The 16290-nt window shown below is 41.6% G+C and overlaps 2 pseudogenes; one reads left to right on the top strand and one right to left on the bottom strand.

The window, feature by feature from the left end:
• Positions 1 to 697: 697 nt before the first annotated feature.
• LOC116464313 (retinoic acid receptor responder protein 2-like) lies at positions 698 to 1957 on the bottom strand (annotated as a pseudogene).
• A 2233-nt stretch (positions 1958 to 4190) lies between these two features.
• On the top strand, positions 4191 to 6808 carry LOC116464314 (angiogenic factor with G patch and FHA domains 1-like; annotated as a pseudogene).
• Positions 6809 to 16290: the final 9482 nt, after the last annotated feature.

The following is a 16290-nucleotide window of genomic DNA, read 5'->3' as shown; positions in this document are numbered from 1 at the left end:
ACGCAAAGTGAAAAACTTCAGAAACAGAAAACCAAATTCTGCATTTTCTCACTTGTAACTGTGAACTCAATTATGCATACACTTGGATATAGAGACTGGAAAAACAGACACTGGAGACTCAGAAAGATGGGAGGTTGGAGAGGGTTTAGGAATGAGAAAATAACTAATTGGGACAATAAACAGCATTCAGATGATGTTGTCACACCAAAAGCCCATACTTCATCATTATGCAACGTGCTTCTGTGAGGGAGCTGCATTTTTACTCTCTAATGTATTAATAAACAGAAAAAAGTCCTCACGCAGCGGCTCAAGCCTATAATCCCAGCGCTTTGGGAGGCTGAGGCAGGCGGTTCACGTGGTCAGGAGTTCAAGACCAGCCTGGCCAATATAGTGAAACCCCATCTCTACTAAAAATACAAAAATTAGCCTGGCATGGTGGAGCATAGTAGTCCCAGCTACTCGGGAGGCTGAGGCAGGAGAATCACTTGAACTCGGGAAGTGGAGGTTGTGGTGAGCCGAGATTGTGTCACTGCACTCCAGCCTGGGGAACAGAGGGAGACTCCGTCTCAAAAAAAAAAGAGAGAAAAAACTTTGTTTTTTATCAAGAGGACAAACTGAACAGACCTCATAATTTTCATAAATAATTAGATTAGGCAAAAAAAATTTTAGTAAAAATAAATAAATAAATATTGTATTTTAAGAATGGTATAGAAAGACAATTTGACCCATTAGAGTAGTTGGTACTTAGCATATACACTATGATAGGCAAGATTCTAAGCCCCTTAGACATTTATGGACAGAATATGTAACAGTAAAATAAATAACACAAAGATTCATTGGCAGTGACAAATTGACATATTTTCAATCATATTAGATGATATTAAAACCATTAACAAATTTACTGTTTTGTTTCATAATAAAAAACAAGATTAAAAAGTTTGGCTAATTAGGCATATGGATAAATGGGCAGCATTTTGACCAGTAGACAGAGGATACACATTTTCAAAGACCAGACAAAATTATTTATTTATTTTTGGGGGGAGAGAACAGTTTTATTAACTGGGGATACAGTGGGGTCTTCTCCCTGGGAGGTGGGTCTTCCACTGGTTACCCCCGCCAGGGCTCCAGGGGGCGCCCTGCGATTCAGTGCTGGGCTCCGCTGGGGGCCGGGCCTTGGAGAAGGCGAACTGTGCGGGGCAGCAGCAGTTGTGGGGTCCTCATTGCCCGCAATGCCCAGCTGCAGCGGGTCTCCTGGTGCTCCTCAGGCTCCCGCCGAGTCTGCGTCTCCGGAGGGCGGCGAACCATCCTGCCCAGAACCTTATCCTCACAGCGCAGTTTGACGCAGGTCAGCCATGTCTGCTTCCTCCCCTCGGGCTGGACTTTGCACTTGGGTTTCTTCCAGTCCTTCCTCCGGCCGCTTCTCTGTCTGCCGGAGCTTAAATTCCAGCCGCACAAATGTTCCAGCTGGGAAAGGCGTGTCCAAGGCGCTGTCCACACTGGTCTCCTGGAAATCCCGCTGCACTGGCTGGTGCTTGTAGATTCCTCCAGGGCCACCTGCAGGCCCCGGCGCTGGCCCCCTGAGCTCGGCCCCGCCGGCGCCCCCCCCACCCCGCGCCCACCCACGGGGCCGGCGAGATCCGCAGCCGTCTCAGGCTTCCCCTTTCACCCCGGCCCTGCGAAGCGGGTGTGCGCCCCTTAGTTCTCCGAGCCCGCCGGGAGCCACCTCATCCCCTGCCCTGCCCCTGGGGGGGACCATGCCCGCAGAACGCTGGGCAGAGGCGAAGGAACCGGGAAATGTCCCTTTCTCCACACTGACCTTGGGGTCTGCTGGGTCCTCTCCACTACCTCCCACCCTGCCCGCGCTGTTCCCTGGGGCCCGCAGTTTCAGCAAAGTTCCCTGCCGCGTCAGGAAGCTGTCCTGTTGCCCACTCTCACCCTTCCTCCTTTTCTGGCCCATTCTCTCTCATCACTGGGTCTCTGACACGACTCTCTCTCCTCTCGGCTGTCCTGGAGCCCCTCTTTGCTTCCCCAGCTCAGTCCCCTCTCTGACCGCTTCTCCCTCCCACATCCGACCGAATCTCCTGGCTCCCACAGGGGGACCCAAATTCCCAGGACCCAGGTCAACCACACAAAATTATTTTAAATGGGAAGACTTGAATTCCGTTGAATTCATGAAAGCAGGAATCCATCTGGTCATTCTTTAAATAATTTTGAAATGATAATAGCAACTATCAATTTAACGTTTAACCAGAGTTCAGAATACCCACCATTTTACCACAAAAAATAAAAAAACCTGTTATAACTAACCAATTCAGTAAATTTTCAGGATACAATATTAACATATGAACATCAGCTGCATTTTTTTACAGTAACAACAAAATATATGAAAAAGGAATAAAGATAACGCCATTTACGATATTATCCAATAGAATGGAATACTTATGAATGAGTTTAACAAAGAATATGATAGATCTGCATACTGAAAACTATAAAATGTTTTTGGAAAGAAAATGAAGAATACAAAATGGGAAATATACCCTGTATTCACGGATTCTAAAAATATTGTTAAAATATCCATACTACACAAAGTGATCTACAGGGTTAAATAAATTTCTATAAAAATTTTAATGTCATTTTATTAAAAGTGCAGAACAACAATTTAAAAATTAGTATGGAACCACAAAAGACCTCAAATAGCCAAATGCTGAGAAGAACAAAAGGCTGGAATCCTCCCACTTCCTGATTTCAAACTGTGTTACAAAACTATAGCCATCAAAATAGTATAGTACCTTCATAAAACCAATATAACAGAATAGAGGACCCAGAAATAAACTCACAAATATACAGTCAACCAATCCCACAGAACGGAGAAAGGATAAACACATCAAGGAGTGCTGCAGGAAAAACTAGCTATGCACAGAGAAAAAGTACACCTTTCTCTCATACCATCACAAAACGAATTTGAAATGAAATAAAGACTTAAACATAAGAACTGAAATAATGAATCCTCTAAAAAAAAACATGGGGAAAAACCTCCTTGACACTGGTCATGGCAATGATATTTTGGATTTGACACCAAGAACACAGTCAACAGATGCAAAAATGAACAAGTGGAACTATGTCAAAGAAAAAAGTTTCTGCACAATAAAGGAAACAATCAACAAAATATAAAGGCATTATATGGAATGGGAGAAAATATTTGTAAACCATATGTAGGATAATATGTTACTATCCAAAACATATATCATACTAATCAATACAAAAGAGGAACCCACAGCAGAATTAAAAGCAATTTCCTGATTAATAATTGGGCAAAATACATAAATAGCAATTTTTCCAAAGATATACAAATGGCCAATAGGTATATAAAAAATGCTCAACATCACTAATTACCAGAGTAATTAAAATCAAAATCACAATGAGGTATCACCTTATCGTGGTGTTTGGATACCTATTATCAAAAAGTCAAAAGATAAAAAGCGTTAGGGTGCAGAGAAAAGAGAACACTTTTACACTGTTGCTGAGGATGTCAAATGGTGCAGCTATTATGAAAAACAGTATGGAGCTTCCTTATAATTTTTAAACTAGAACTACCATGAATCCCAATTGGGAGTATATAGCCAAAGGACATAAAATCAGTATCGTCAAGGGTATTTGCACTCCTCTGCTATAGATAAATAAACTGAGAGATATATAATTTCAGCTTTAATAAAAAATGAAATTCTTTCATTTACAAAAGTACTGATAAACCTTGAAGACATTATGCTAAGTGAAATAAGCCAAATACAGAAGGACAATTACTGCATGGTCTCATTTGTATGTAAAATCTAAAAAAGTAAATAAAAATAAAAAAGCCATGGAAACAGAGTAGAACGGTTGTTCCCATGGGCTAGGACGTGGGGAAAGTGGGGAGATTTCCATGGAAGGGGTGCACCTTCAATTACAAGGTAACTGCTGGGACCTAATGTACAGAATGGTGACTATAGTTAACAATACTGTGTACTTGAAATTTGTTGCAAAAGTAGATCTCAGGTGCTCTCAACACACACACAGAAACGTATTAACTATGTGAGGGGATAGATATGCTAACTAGCTTAATTGAGATAATTTAAAGGCATATACACATCTGAAAACACTCTTGTACACCCTAAAAATACACAGTTTTCAATTTGTCAATCATAGCTCAACGAATGGAGAAAAAAATAAGAGTAACCAGCAGGTCATGTCTAGCCACATGGAAACTGGAAACTCGACTTAAAACACTCTTGGCCACTGTTTCCGGCTCAAATCGAGAACGGCCGGAGCGCTTCTGGCTCCTGGACTTCATCGCTCCTCCCGCGGCCCCCGTCGCTGGAGAAGGTACAATCGTTCCCAGGATTCCAGGCTGCGCAGATCCGGCAGGGCGATCGCCGTCCTCTTGTTCGTTGCCGCTGCCCCATTAGACTCACGGCCTCGGACCCGTCCCCGCGGCCAGCGCCTTCGCTTTGGCCGCCCCTCCTCCTCCCCGAGCCCCAGCGGGCCTCCGGAGAAGGAGGGCGGGGAAGCTGGAACGCGACCGCGGAGCTGCCGGCGGCAGGTGCGGGAACCGGAGAAGCTGGCCTAGCACAGGAAGGCTTCTCAGAGCGACACGAGCAACCGCCAGGAGCTCCGCAGGCAGCTGGAAGAACTCAGTAACGTACTCTGCTGTGGCAGAAATGGAGATAATAAAAGTCTGATGTAGAAATACTCACAGAGAACCATGCTCCTTGGTCAATCTCAGATTATTATTATCAGACCTACTCTAATGATGTTAGTCTTCCAAATAAAGTGAGTGACTGAACTGTCAGATCAGCAAGATCAGGATATTGAAACTCCTGCTTTGAATTCTAAAGACCAGTTATAAATAGAATATGATGCTCACCCTGGTACTGATAAAACAGCAAATGTTGAATGTAGACAAGAGGGTCATTTGCCTCAAATTCGCAGGAGCCAGCATGCATTAGCAGCACAAGATACATCCTTAGAAAGTTCTTCATTAGCTGGAAGTTTGAGAGCTGCAGCAGAAGCGGCTTTATCACAGACTGGATTTAGTTATGATGAAAATGCTGGACTGTATTTTGACCACAGCACTGGTTTCGATTAAGATTCTGAGAATCCAATTTGTTATGATTCAATTTATTACTACTGTGATGTGGAAAGTGGTCGCTATCGGTTTCATTTTCGAGTAGATTCGCAACCTTATCAGACTTATAACACAAAACAAAAATAAAAAGTTAGGAAAGGATCCAGACTCTTCTACAAAAAAAAAAAAAAAATGAGGAAAAGGATTTGAATTCAGAGGATCAAGAAGCCTTCAGTGTTGAACATACAAGCTGCAACAGGAAAGACAATTTTACAAGTGTGAAGAAAAGGCCAAAACAGGCATTCATCACAAAAATAATCCCCCAAAATTCACTGTTCCAGTTAGTGGAAATACTATGGAATCTCCTCTTAATGAAAGCATCTCAATTCAACTTTTTTTTAAAGATGAGAAAGTGAGAGACACTGATAGGGAACAAGAAGAAGGTGAAATTACAGACTCTCCAACCGAGGGTAGTTATGATGAAGGCATTACAGTGAAGGCAATGTAACTGCAAAAGATAGGAGGAAGATGAGGAAAAAGTGTGGCCCCCATTTATGAGAGTAATTGTCATTAGATCACCTATGTTACAGACAGGATCACTCTTCATCATTACTGCTGTGAAACCTGCTACAATTGGAAGGGAAAATGATATGGAGCATACTCTTTGAATCCCTGAAGTTGGTGTAAGTTTCATGCAGAAATTTATTTTGACCATGACTTACAAAGTTATGTCCTTTTGCATCAGGCCGTCAAAATGGAACAATTGTTAATGAAAAACGGATTGTTCTGCTGAAAACTAAATGTGACTGTTATTAACTTGAGTATGGAGATAAAGTGAAACTTGGAGAGATTGGAGAGACACAAACAATCGCCAGGAGTTCTGCACGTAGCTGGAAGAACTCAGTAACGTACTCAGCTGCGGGAGAAATGGAGATAATAAACGTTTGATGTAGAAGTACTCACAGAGAACCATGCTCCTTAGTCAATCTCAGATTATTATCAGACCTACTCTAATGATGTTAGTCTTCCAAATAAAGCCAGTGCCTCAACTGTCAGATCAGCAAGATCATGATATCGAAACTCCTTATCTTCTCACATTCACCCTGGCAGTGATAGCTGTGTTGGATGTGAACCATGGTAGGTTAGAGCTCACCTTTTCCTTGAAAAGAAAGATGAATCATTTGTTCGTTCAACATTAACTAAGAAGGAAAAGAGTTGGATAGAAGAAAATGATTTTTAAAATATATGAGTAAAGTATGGTTTACAGAATACAGACTATGAAGATGATAAGATAGTAGACAACTTAAAATATAAAGATAGAGCTGGAAAACACAGGGAGCAGATTGGAAGTGAAGGGAATTTCCAAAGAGATGATGCTCCTGCATCTGTTCATTCTGAAATTACTGATAGTGACAAAGGTCAGAAGATGTTGAAAAAGATGTGTTGAAAACAGGAGAAGGCCTGGGGAACGATGGTGGGAGAATAAAAACTCTGATACAGCTTCAGCTTCGGCAAACACATGCAGGATTGGATACAGACAAACCATCCTCGATTAAAGAGACTCACCTTCTCCAAAACTAGAACAACAACAGCAACAACACAAACTAGGACAAAGCACAGGAGAGGTTTGCTGAAAACTTTCCACAAACTAAACTTCCAAAAGATGACCTAAGAACCATTCCTTGGGTAAAAAAGACTGAGGAGTGAAGGTTAATCACAGAAGAATCCTCAAGCTTTTTAAAAAATAGAGTTTGGAAACCCTTATTTTATTGCAGAACGTTTCTCCCCAAAAAAGTCAATGGCACAAGAAAACTGTCACAGTTTACCCCTTCCTGATTCAGAAATGTGTAATAAAGTGTGACTTGCAGCTTTTAAAAAACACTTTTTAAACCAATTAGTGACTGAGTTAAGTTATACAGTAAGTGAACTAAAGTTCACAGGGCACAGATAAGTTTATCAAACTTTACTATTTTATCTTGTCATTTAGAACATCCATATAAGCAATTAGCCATATAAGCAAAATTCATAAAACCACTTAAACGTACATTTGTCCTTGTCTCCATATATTCATACTAAGATGCACAGAAAATACATCAAAAGAAACATTGAAAGTATAGAAAAATAAATCTGACAATATAATTATGCCCTTCAGGATCTAGATAAAAAATGTTGAGGAAACATGGATAGTGATGCATACATTTTCTTATATTTGGAATAGCCTAAATCATATTAAAGAACTAATGAATAGGTGACATGTCATAGAAAATTTGTCTTTTATTGTTTTCTTCGGTGAAGAATCTGAATTTGTTGATATATACTATACATTCAGCATTTGTATTTGGTTTGTTTCATAGCTAATGAAATGTTTATACTTGAGCAAACGAGTACAATGTTAAAATAGTCCATGTACTGGCATTCATACTTTTTATAAATACCATTGCAGGCAATGAAGTTGTGCCAGAAAAATCTGATTTCTAGTACAAAAGGAATACTTAGCCAGGGCGTCAAGCTCAATATATTTATTGAAAATGTCTTAAATTGCCATAAAAATTTTATAATGTTAAATAACTCATTTCAATAAATTATGAATTAAAAATACAAATGATATCTTTTATGGATTAGGGAAGTGCTGATGAGACAGAATGGCAATTGAAGCCAAAAGTTCTAAATTCATGTAAGTAATTTTACTCATATTAGTTTTATGTTAGAGAAAACAGGACTTTTGACCATACACTATTTATTGCAATGGAGTATTTCAAAAAGATGTACATAATATATAATTAAGTTTCTAATGGTATAAAAGTAATCACATTCTACAAATTATTACAGTATGGTCTATTAATGGGAGGAGTGTTTCAAATGAAAAAACTTGTAATTTCTCATGAGGTAGTGACAGATGCCGTAGAAAATCTATGTAAAATATTTCACTCATATATGTAACTATGGATATTTCTGGTTTTCAGAAAAATAATTTACTTTAAACACTTAATGTAGACAACTAAAATCACCAAGAATTTACAAGAATTCACAGAATGCCTAATACAGTTCAAAGGAAATTAAGAAAACATCCCAGGACTGGAAGTAAATAAAGGTAATGATGTAGAGAAGTAATCGACCTAAGAGGCCAGGGCTCCACTGAGATGCGTCTGATCACAAGAATGTCAGGTCCATGTGGGTTGATCCCTTCTGACAAGGCAAATGGAATAAACAAAGAGAAACTGCCTGCAGGCATTGGAATGTGGTGTCTCCCATATGTAAGGATTAAATTATAAATTATGTTGCACACAAGAGAGATGAGCTACTGGGGTGAAGCATCAGAAGAAATATGGCACATAAATCTCAGATATTGAATTTATATTTAAATGTTTAAGTCAATATAATGGAAAAATAAGAAATCAATATACTGTAGAAAGAAACTACGGGCTTGTCAAGCTATCTTTGGAAAAGAGGCAAATGAAAAGTAAAGTATTGGAAGTGTTGTAAAACAATTTAATGTACAACATATAAATAACATATTAAAATAAGCTGACTCGAAAAGAGGACTAGTATAGTGAAATGCTGATCACAATTAATGTAGTCATATACGTTATAGAAGGCAAACTAATAGAAAATATAAATATATTTATATATGAAGTTTAGATTGAGAAGAAATAAAAAGCATTTAATTGTTTTACTAGACTCTTTAAACAGGAAGGCAATAGTCAAAGAATCAGTGACTCATAAGTCTCAGAAATTGGAAACCAGACGTGAATCCTTTAAAAGTTTAGGGTGTAATATATGAAAAAAAGGTAAATTAAGAAATACTAAGAAGAAATAATGGTTTTGGTTATTGTGAATATTGCTTAATAAACATGCAAGTGCAGTTGTCTTTTTGACGTGCTTATTTTGTTTCCTTTTGATAGAAACCCAGTAATGAGATTGCTGGATCTTATGGTAGTTTTATTTATAATTTATTGTAAAACCTCCATGCTGTTCTCCCTATAGAAATGGGAAATGATTGTAGTAATTTACATTCCTACCAACAGTGTATAAGTGCCCATCTACAGAATGAATAAAGAAAATATTATACACACACACAGGAATAATGTTCAGTCATAAAACAGAATGAAGTTCCTCATTTGTGTCAACATGGATGAGCCTAGAGGACATTATGTTAAGTGGAATAAGCCAGGCACAGAAGGAAAAAGACCACGTGCTCTCACTCATGTGACATCTGAAGAAGTCCATCTCATAGAAGGAGAGAGTAGGATGGTGGTTACCAGAGGTTAACGATGGCAGAAGGACGAGGGAGTGGGGAGAGCTTTGTCACTGGGTACAAAGTTACAGTTAGGAAGAATAAATCCTGGTGTTCTATTACACAGTACAATGACTATAGCTAATAATAATGTACCGTTTATTCTATAATAGCTTGAAAAGAGGATTCGAACAAGGAAATAAATATTTAAAGTGTAAAATATGCTAATTACTCTGGTTGGATCACTGTACAGTGGATATGGTACAATGTGATGCAGTGAAACATCATATAATTAACACATGATAATTATACATGTTTACAGAGGATAGTGTGATGTTTCACTGCATCACACTGTACCATGTAGTATGATGCAGTGAAACATCACACTGTAGCCCATAAATATTACTGGTTCAGCAAGGAACTGTGGGACACAGAGCAGCTCTGGGTTAGCCATGACCAGCAGCTTCACCTGTGTGGGGTAGCGAGACGAGAAGTGCCCTGTGCTCGGCTGAGAGTTGACCCGTGACCCCATCCACCTTGACTGCTAGGTGCCAACAGAGGACAGGGACCCCTAACTTCAGGCAGAGGCAGGAAGAAGTCATTGCCTCTTTTTTTTTTCTTTTGAGAGTGTCTCACTCTATTGCCCAGGCTGGAATGCAGTGGGGCGATCTCGTCTCACTGCAACGTACATAGAGGTGTACGTCAGAATCACACCTGCAGGAAGTTCCCTGGGTGAGATTAACAATCCCACATAAGTGCCGGTTCTGGGTATGAGAGTCAAGGCCTCCTGTATGTTGCGTCTATGTACATAAGTCACAGTCTCAATGGTGGAATGGATTTTTCCATGAAAGCCTTAATGCCTTTTGAAAACTGAGTTATCTTAGTGGAGTCACAGCCTCACAAGTGTTTGGGATCTTGACCAGGGAGTCACAAACCCACTTGTGGACAACATCCACTTATGAGAGCCAATTTTCCAACTTTTGACTGCCTCTGGGTGTGAGATTCGGAACCTCAATTATGGGCTGTGTTCGTGTGGGAGAATGACAATTTTGACTGATGGCTGGGCTCAGGCAGGAGCCTTTCATCCTGCAGGTGTTGAGATAAATGATATGTCACAATTCCCAAAATATGCTGGGTGCAGGCAAAAGAGGAGAGTCATATTAGCCGGTTGCTAGGTCCAGTTATATGTCACCACCTCCGTTTTTGTCAGGGCTAAGGCAGAAGAGGAGAGTCAGAGCTAAAGAAATGTCACAATGTCCCTGTGGGTAGGGTCTACGCATAAGAATTGCATCACCTAGTCATTGAACCCAGCCATATATTACAATACACAATGTATGCAGGACCAAGGCAAGAAAGGAGAGTATATCACATAGATACTGGGTCGAGCAATATGTCACAATACCCCTTGAGGGGAGGCTCCAGGCAACAGGGTAACATTACCTAAGTGAAGGGCCCAGAGAGATGCTTCAACGCCCCTGGTGGGTAGGATTTTGAAAAAGGAGAAGTTACAGAACCTAGGGGTCAGGCCTAGCTATGTGTCACATTCATTTTCAGGACAAAGCCCAGACATGAGAAATGTCTCACCATGTAGGTACTAGGCAAAGTAATATATCACAATCCTTATGTGAGCAGGCCCTAGGAAGAAGTAGAGAGTCACATAGTCTAGATGATGAGCCCAGAGGTATTTGACAATGACTCCTGTAGGTAGGGACCAGGCAAAAGAATCACTTCACCTGTGTGCTGTGCCCAGTTATAAGTCACACTTCCCTCTGTGGGCATGACCCAGGCAGGGAGAATTCACATCATCCCGGTGCTAGGCTGAGAGATATGTCACAATCTCTCTTATGGGCAATGCTCAGGTAAGAGAGGAGAGTCGCATCAAATAGGTGATGGACCCAGAAGTATGTCACAAGACCTGTGAACTTGATCCAGGCAGAAGATTCTACATCAACTTGGTGCTAAGCCCAGCAACATGTCATAATCCCTTCTGTGTAAACGGACCAGGCAGGAGAATAGAATCACATCACCTGGCTGATGAGTGCAGAGATCTGTCACAATGCCCCTTGTAGGCAGGGCCCAGGCAGAGGATTTACAACGCCTGGGTAGTGGACCCAGCAATATACCACACTGTCCCATATGGGCAGTGCACAAGCAGGAGAGTCACAAAACCTGTGTGTGAGGCCAAGCTATATATAACAATGCTTCCTGTGGGCAGCGCCAAGGCAGAAGAGGAGATTCACATCACCTGGGTGCAAGGCCCAGCGACATGTCAAAATGCTCACTGTGGTCAGTGCCAACGAAGGAGAATAGAGTTACACCCTCAAGGTGCGGGATCCAGCAATATGTTGATATCCCCATCTGTGGGCTGGGTCCACGCAAGAGCGTCAAGTCACTCAGGTGCTAGGTACTGGGAGATTTCACCATGAAACCTGCAGAATGGTCCAAGAATGAGATTAACAATCCCAAAACTGTCTTAGTTGTAGGCATGACATTCAACACCCGTAGTATTTTGGGTCTAAGCCCACGAGTAACCATCTCAACACCAGACTGGATTTGTGCATAAGAGCCTCAATTCCTCTGCAGATTGTGTCACTTTAGTGAAGTCACAGCCTCACAGTTGTGCTGAATGTTGGTCTGAGAGTGACGAACCCACGAATATCCATATATAAGTCAATTTTTCCCACCTTTGACTGACTACGGATGTGAGATTCAGAACCTCAAGAGTGACCTGTGTTCATAAGAGAGGATGACGATATTTACTGTTGGCTGGGTGTGCATATGAGTGCCACAATCTCACCTTTGTACTTGTCCCAGTTAGCACTCTCTGTGTACTACCCAATGGTGCTATACAGTATGAATGAGAGTTGCAATTAACTGTGAGACCTTCCTGCTGGTAGGGACCCGTGATCGTATTTGTGGCATTAAGCCCGGGTATGAGAGTCAACGTCATTACAATTAACTATGTCAGGTTAGGAGAGTCCTCCCTTGCCTATAAGCTGGGTTTAGAAATGAGCCACCATTTCAACTCTGGTTGAATATTTATATGTGAACACGGGCCTAGCACCGAGGTGATGTGAGTCTTTGGCCTAGACACTTCAAGCAGGAGGCAATGTGGCATATCTCTGGGCCTATCAACTATTTGATGTGACCTGCTTTTTTACCTGAGCTTTTCCCATAAAAGAGATGTGACATATGTCTAGACCCAGCACCTAGGTGATGTGGCTCTCCTTTATTGACTGAGCCCTGTGTATTTTGGGTATTCTGACATATCCCTGGACCTAACATCTGGAAGATAAGAAGATCCAGCATGGGCCCTGCCTAAAAAGTTTCTTGGGACATATTTCTATGTTAATCACCTTCGAGATATGACTCTCCTCTCTTACCTGGGCTTTGCCCATAAGAGAGATTGTTACGTACCTCTGCAGCAAGCACCTAAATGCAGTGACTCTTCTTTCCTGCCTGGGTCATGCCCACAGATGAAAGATTGGCTTATCGCTGTGTCCAGCACACAAGTTATGTGATTATTTTGCCAGATCTCTGCTCACAGGAGCCATTGTGACATATCCCTGGGCCCAGAAACTATTTAGTATGACTCTCCTGTATTACCTTAACTTTGTGCATAAGATAAATTGTGACATATCTCTGGGTCCAGTACCTAGGTGATGCGACTCTCCTTTTCTGCATGGACTATACCCACAGGAAGGAGGCTGATTTATTGCTCTGTTGACAGCTGATGTAATACCTCCGTTCTTGTCTTCTTAGTTTATAAGAATTTAAACAAGAGACGCACAGAAAAGAAGTACAGCATAATTTATTGGAAAAGAAAACAATTTAAAAGTTAAGTGCAGAATGCAGTACACGGTGAGAGAGATACTCCAGGTCGGGCTGCTCATAAGAGTGAGACAGCGTGGATTGTCGCTGGAGAATCCCCCTTATGGGAGTTTTACATTCTTGTTAATAAGGAGGGGGGAAGAGGAGCTGCTACTAAGCATGTTCTGAATAGTCTTTTGGGTGCACATGCGCAGTAGCTGTACACGCTTGTTCATATGCTGCATGTCTTATTAGCATCTTAGACCTCTAGCCAGGAGTGTATTTTTGTTTGTTTGCTTGAGACAGAGTCTCGCTGTGTTACCCAGCCTGGAGTGTGGTGGTCCAATCTCTGCTCACTGGAACCTCTGCCTCCCGAGTTCAAGCCATTCTTGTGCCTCGGCCCCCTGAGTAGTTGGGATTACAGACATGCACCACCATACCCGGCTAATTTTTGTATTTTTCATCGAGACGGGGTTTCACTATGTTGGCCAATGTAGTCTTGAACTTCTGGCATCAAGTGATCCATTCTCCTCAGCCTCCCAAAGTGCTGGGGGTACAGGTGTGAGCCAGCATGCCCAGCTGGGGTGGGGCAATTTTTGTTATTAAAATAAGCAAAACTTAAGTTTGAGGACAGGTAAAATCAAAATGCACATACTCTCTAGAACAGAAAGCCCTTAATGAAGATAACTTTGCTTGAATGAGCCCAATTACAATGCGAATGCTAAGGCTTATTTTGTTGGCTGTACAGTTACCACAGTTTCAATGAAGGGGTGGCCTGCTGCTCCACACTTGTGGGTGTTTCTCATTAGGTGGAACAAGAGACTGAGAAAAGAAAGAGAAACAGAGAAAAAGTATAGAGAAAGAGAAGTGGGCCCAGGGGACCGGCGCTCAGCATACCGAGGACCCGCGCCATCACTGGTCTCTGAGTTCCCTCAGTATTTATTGATCATTATCTCTACCATCTTGGAGACGGGGATGTGGCAGGACAATAGGGTAATAGTGGCGGGAGGGTCAGCAGGAAAACATGTGAACAAATGTCTGTATCATAAACAAGGTTAGAAAAGGTGTTGTGCCTTGATGTGCACGTATACAAACATCTCGATGCATTAAAGAGCAGTGTTGCGGCCAGTGTGTCTCAACTCCAGCCCTAAGGTTGTTTTTTCCTATCTCAGTAAATAGAACATACAATCTGGTTTTACACCAAGAAATTCCATTGCTCAAGGACGAGCAGGAGACAGATGGCTTCTCTTATCTCAACTGCAAAGAGGTCTTCTTTTTTTAGTCATCCTCCTCAGCACAGATCATTTACGGGTGTCGGGCTGGGGGATGGTCATGTCTTTCCCTTCCCAGGAGGCCATGTCTCAGACTATCACATGGGGAGAAACCTTGGACAATACCTGGTTTTCCTAGGCAGAGGTCCCTGTGGCCTTCCACAGTGTACTGTGTCCCTGGGTACTTGAAATTAGAGAGTGGTGATGACTTTGAACAAGCATACTGCCTTCAAGCACCTTTTTAACAAAGCACATTCTGCATAGCCCTAAATCCATTAGAACTTGAGTCAACACAGCAGAAGTCTCTGTGAGCACAGGGTTCGGGCTAGGGTTACAGATTAAGAGCATCTCAACGCAGAATAATTTTTCTTAGTACAGAACAAAATGGAGTCTTTTATGTTTACTTCTTTCTACATAGACACAGTAACACTCTGATCTCTCTTTCTTTTCCCCATGTTTCTCTATCCCGAGATCATGGTCATTTTCTTGACTATCTATTCTGCCTTAATTTCCCCCGAAGAGATCCTAGGGTCATAATCATATTGGAGGTTGAATGGCTAGTTCATTTTTTCTGCAGCTGTTTCCTGCTGAGTGAGTGTTATTCTGCCTAGCCTGGGCCCTAAAGTTTCTGCCTGTGTGATCTAACAGGGTATAAACCATGTCATTCATGGAACCAATGGGCAAGATATTGGCAGCCAAAGTTTGAAAGCCTTGCAAAGCCATCATGCAAACATGGAGTTGCTGTAAGCAAGAGAGCAGGAAATCAGTTAACATTTTAAACAAAATTGGAACAAAAGTAAAAGCTGAGAGTATAGTAATAACTGTTGCTATTAAAGAGAGTAAGGCAGGTAATAGACATTGCTTTCATGTTCCCATAGAATTTCCTACAGATTCAATTTTGTCTGCCGGGGTGATGATATTATTAATATTTTCTTGGATTAAAAACAGCATTCTTCTTTTAGATATAAACATGTTCCTCTTTGCCTGCCTGGGAGAAGATCCCAGGCTCTTTGGTTTTGTCGGATTGCAGTGGCCATGGAGTCTAGACGTTGTTGAAGTCTGTTGAGGCCTCTGCTGCTTGTTGCAGACCCGTTGAGGTTTTCTGAGATAGTTTCTACTGGATTCCCAAGGCTCCACCTTATGGCGACATTTGTGCTGCAGAAGTATTTTGCATTAACATGGTGAAAGCAACAAATGTTGTAAGTATTTTCTATTTTTTGCCAATAAGCAAAATTTTATGAGCTAAGTTGGCAGCAGTCATTCAGTCCATTTATGGATGGTACAGTTGAATGGTGGTCAAAGTTAGAGCCTGGAACGCTTCAGTAAATGCGCTGAAGTTGCCTGAGGGCCATCAGAATTGTTGCTTATATTGGATTAGATCATTTATTGAGAGTGGAAAAAGCACTCTGATGGTCCTCTCTCCATTTGGGACTATCTGCAAGGCGAGCAATGTCTCTAGCCCTGGATGGTGTGAAGTCCCACTGTGAGTAACTGCAGCTGGGGTGGTCTCTATTGTACTTGGCAAAGGTGGATAGAAAGGAGCATAAGGAGGAAGTGAAACAAATTCAGATTCTACAGAAGACTCTGACAGTGTGGGGATGCTGGGGAGTCTAAAAGAGTTGTGGGGCCCTGAGGGCCCCTGTCTGGAGCTAGTGTTGGGCTCTGGGGTCTGGGTTCCCTTCCCCTTAATAAGAGATGATCTTCTAATGGTTCTGAGGGGCTTTCTCGCTTACTAGGCATTAGCCCACAGGTGCTGCATAGAGCTGGGTTTTGTTGTCAGGCCAGAAAGACTTGCACATAGGATAATTCAGACCATTTTCCCTGATTTTCACAGAAAAGTTCTAGCTGTAGGATGGAGTTAAAGTTCACAGTCT

This window comes from Hylobates moloch, unplaced genomic scaffold (genome assembly GCF_009828535.3).
Source record: "Hylobates moloch isolate HMO894 unplaced genomic scaffold, HMol_V3 SCAFFOLD_404, whole genome shotgun sequence".
Lineage (NCBI taxonomy): Eukaryota > Metazoa > Chordata > Mammalia > Primates > Hylobatidae > Hylobates > Hylobates moloch.
Note: the sequence above shows the minus strand (reverse complement) of the source record. Positions and strands in the feature narration are given on the sequence as shown.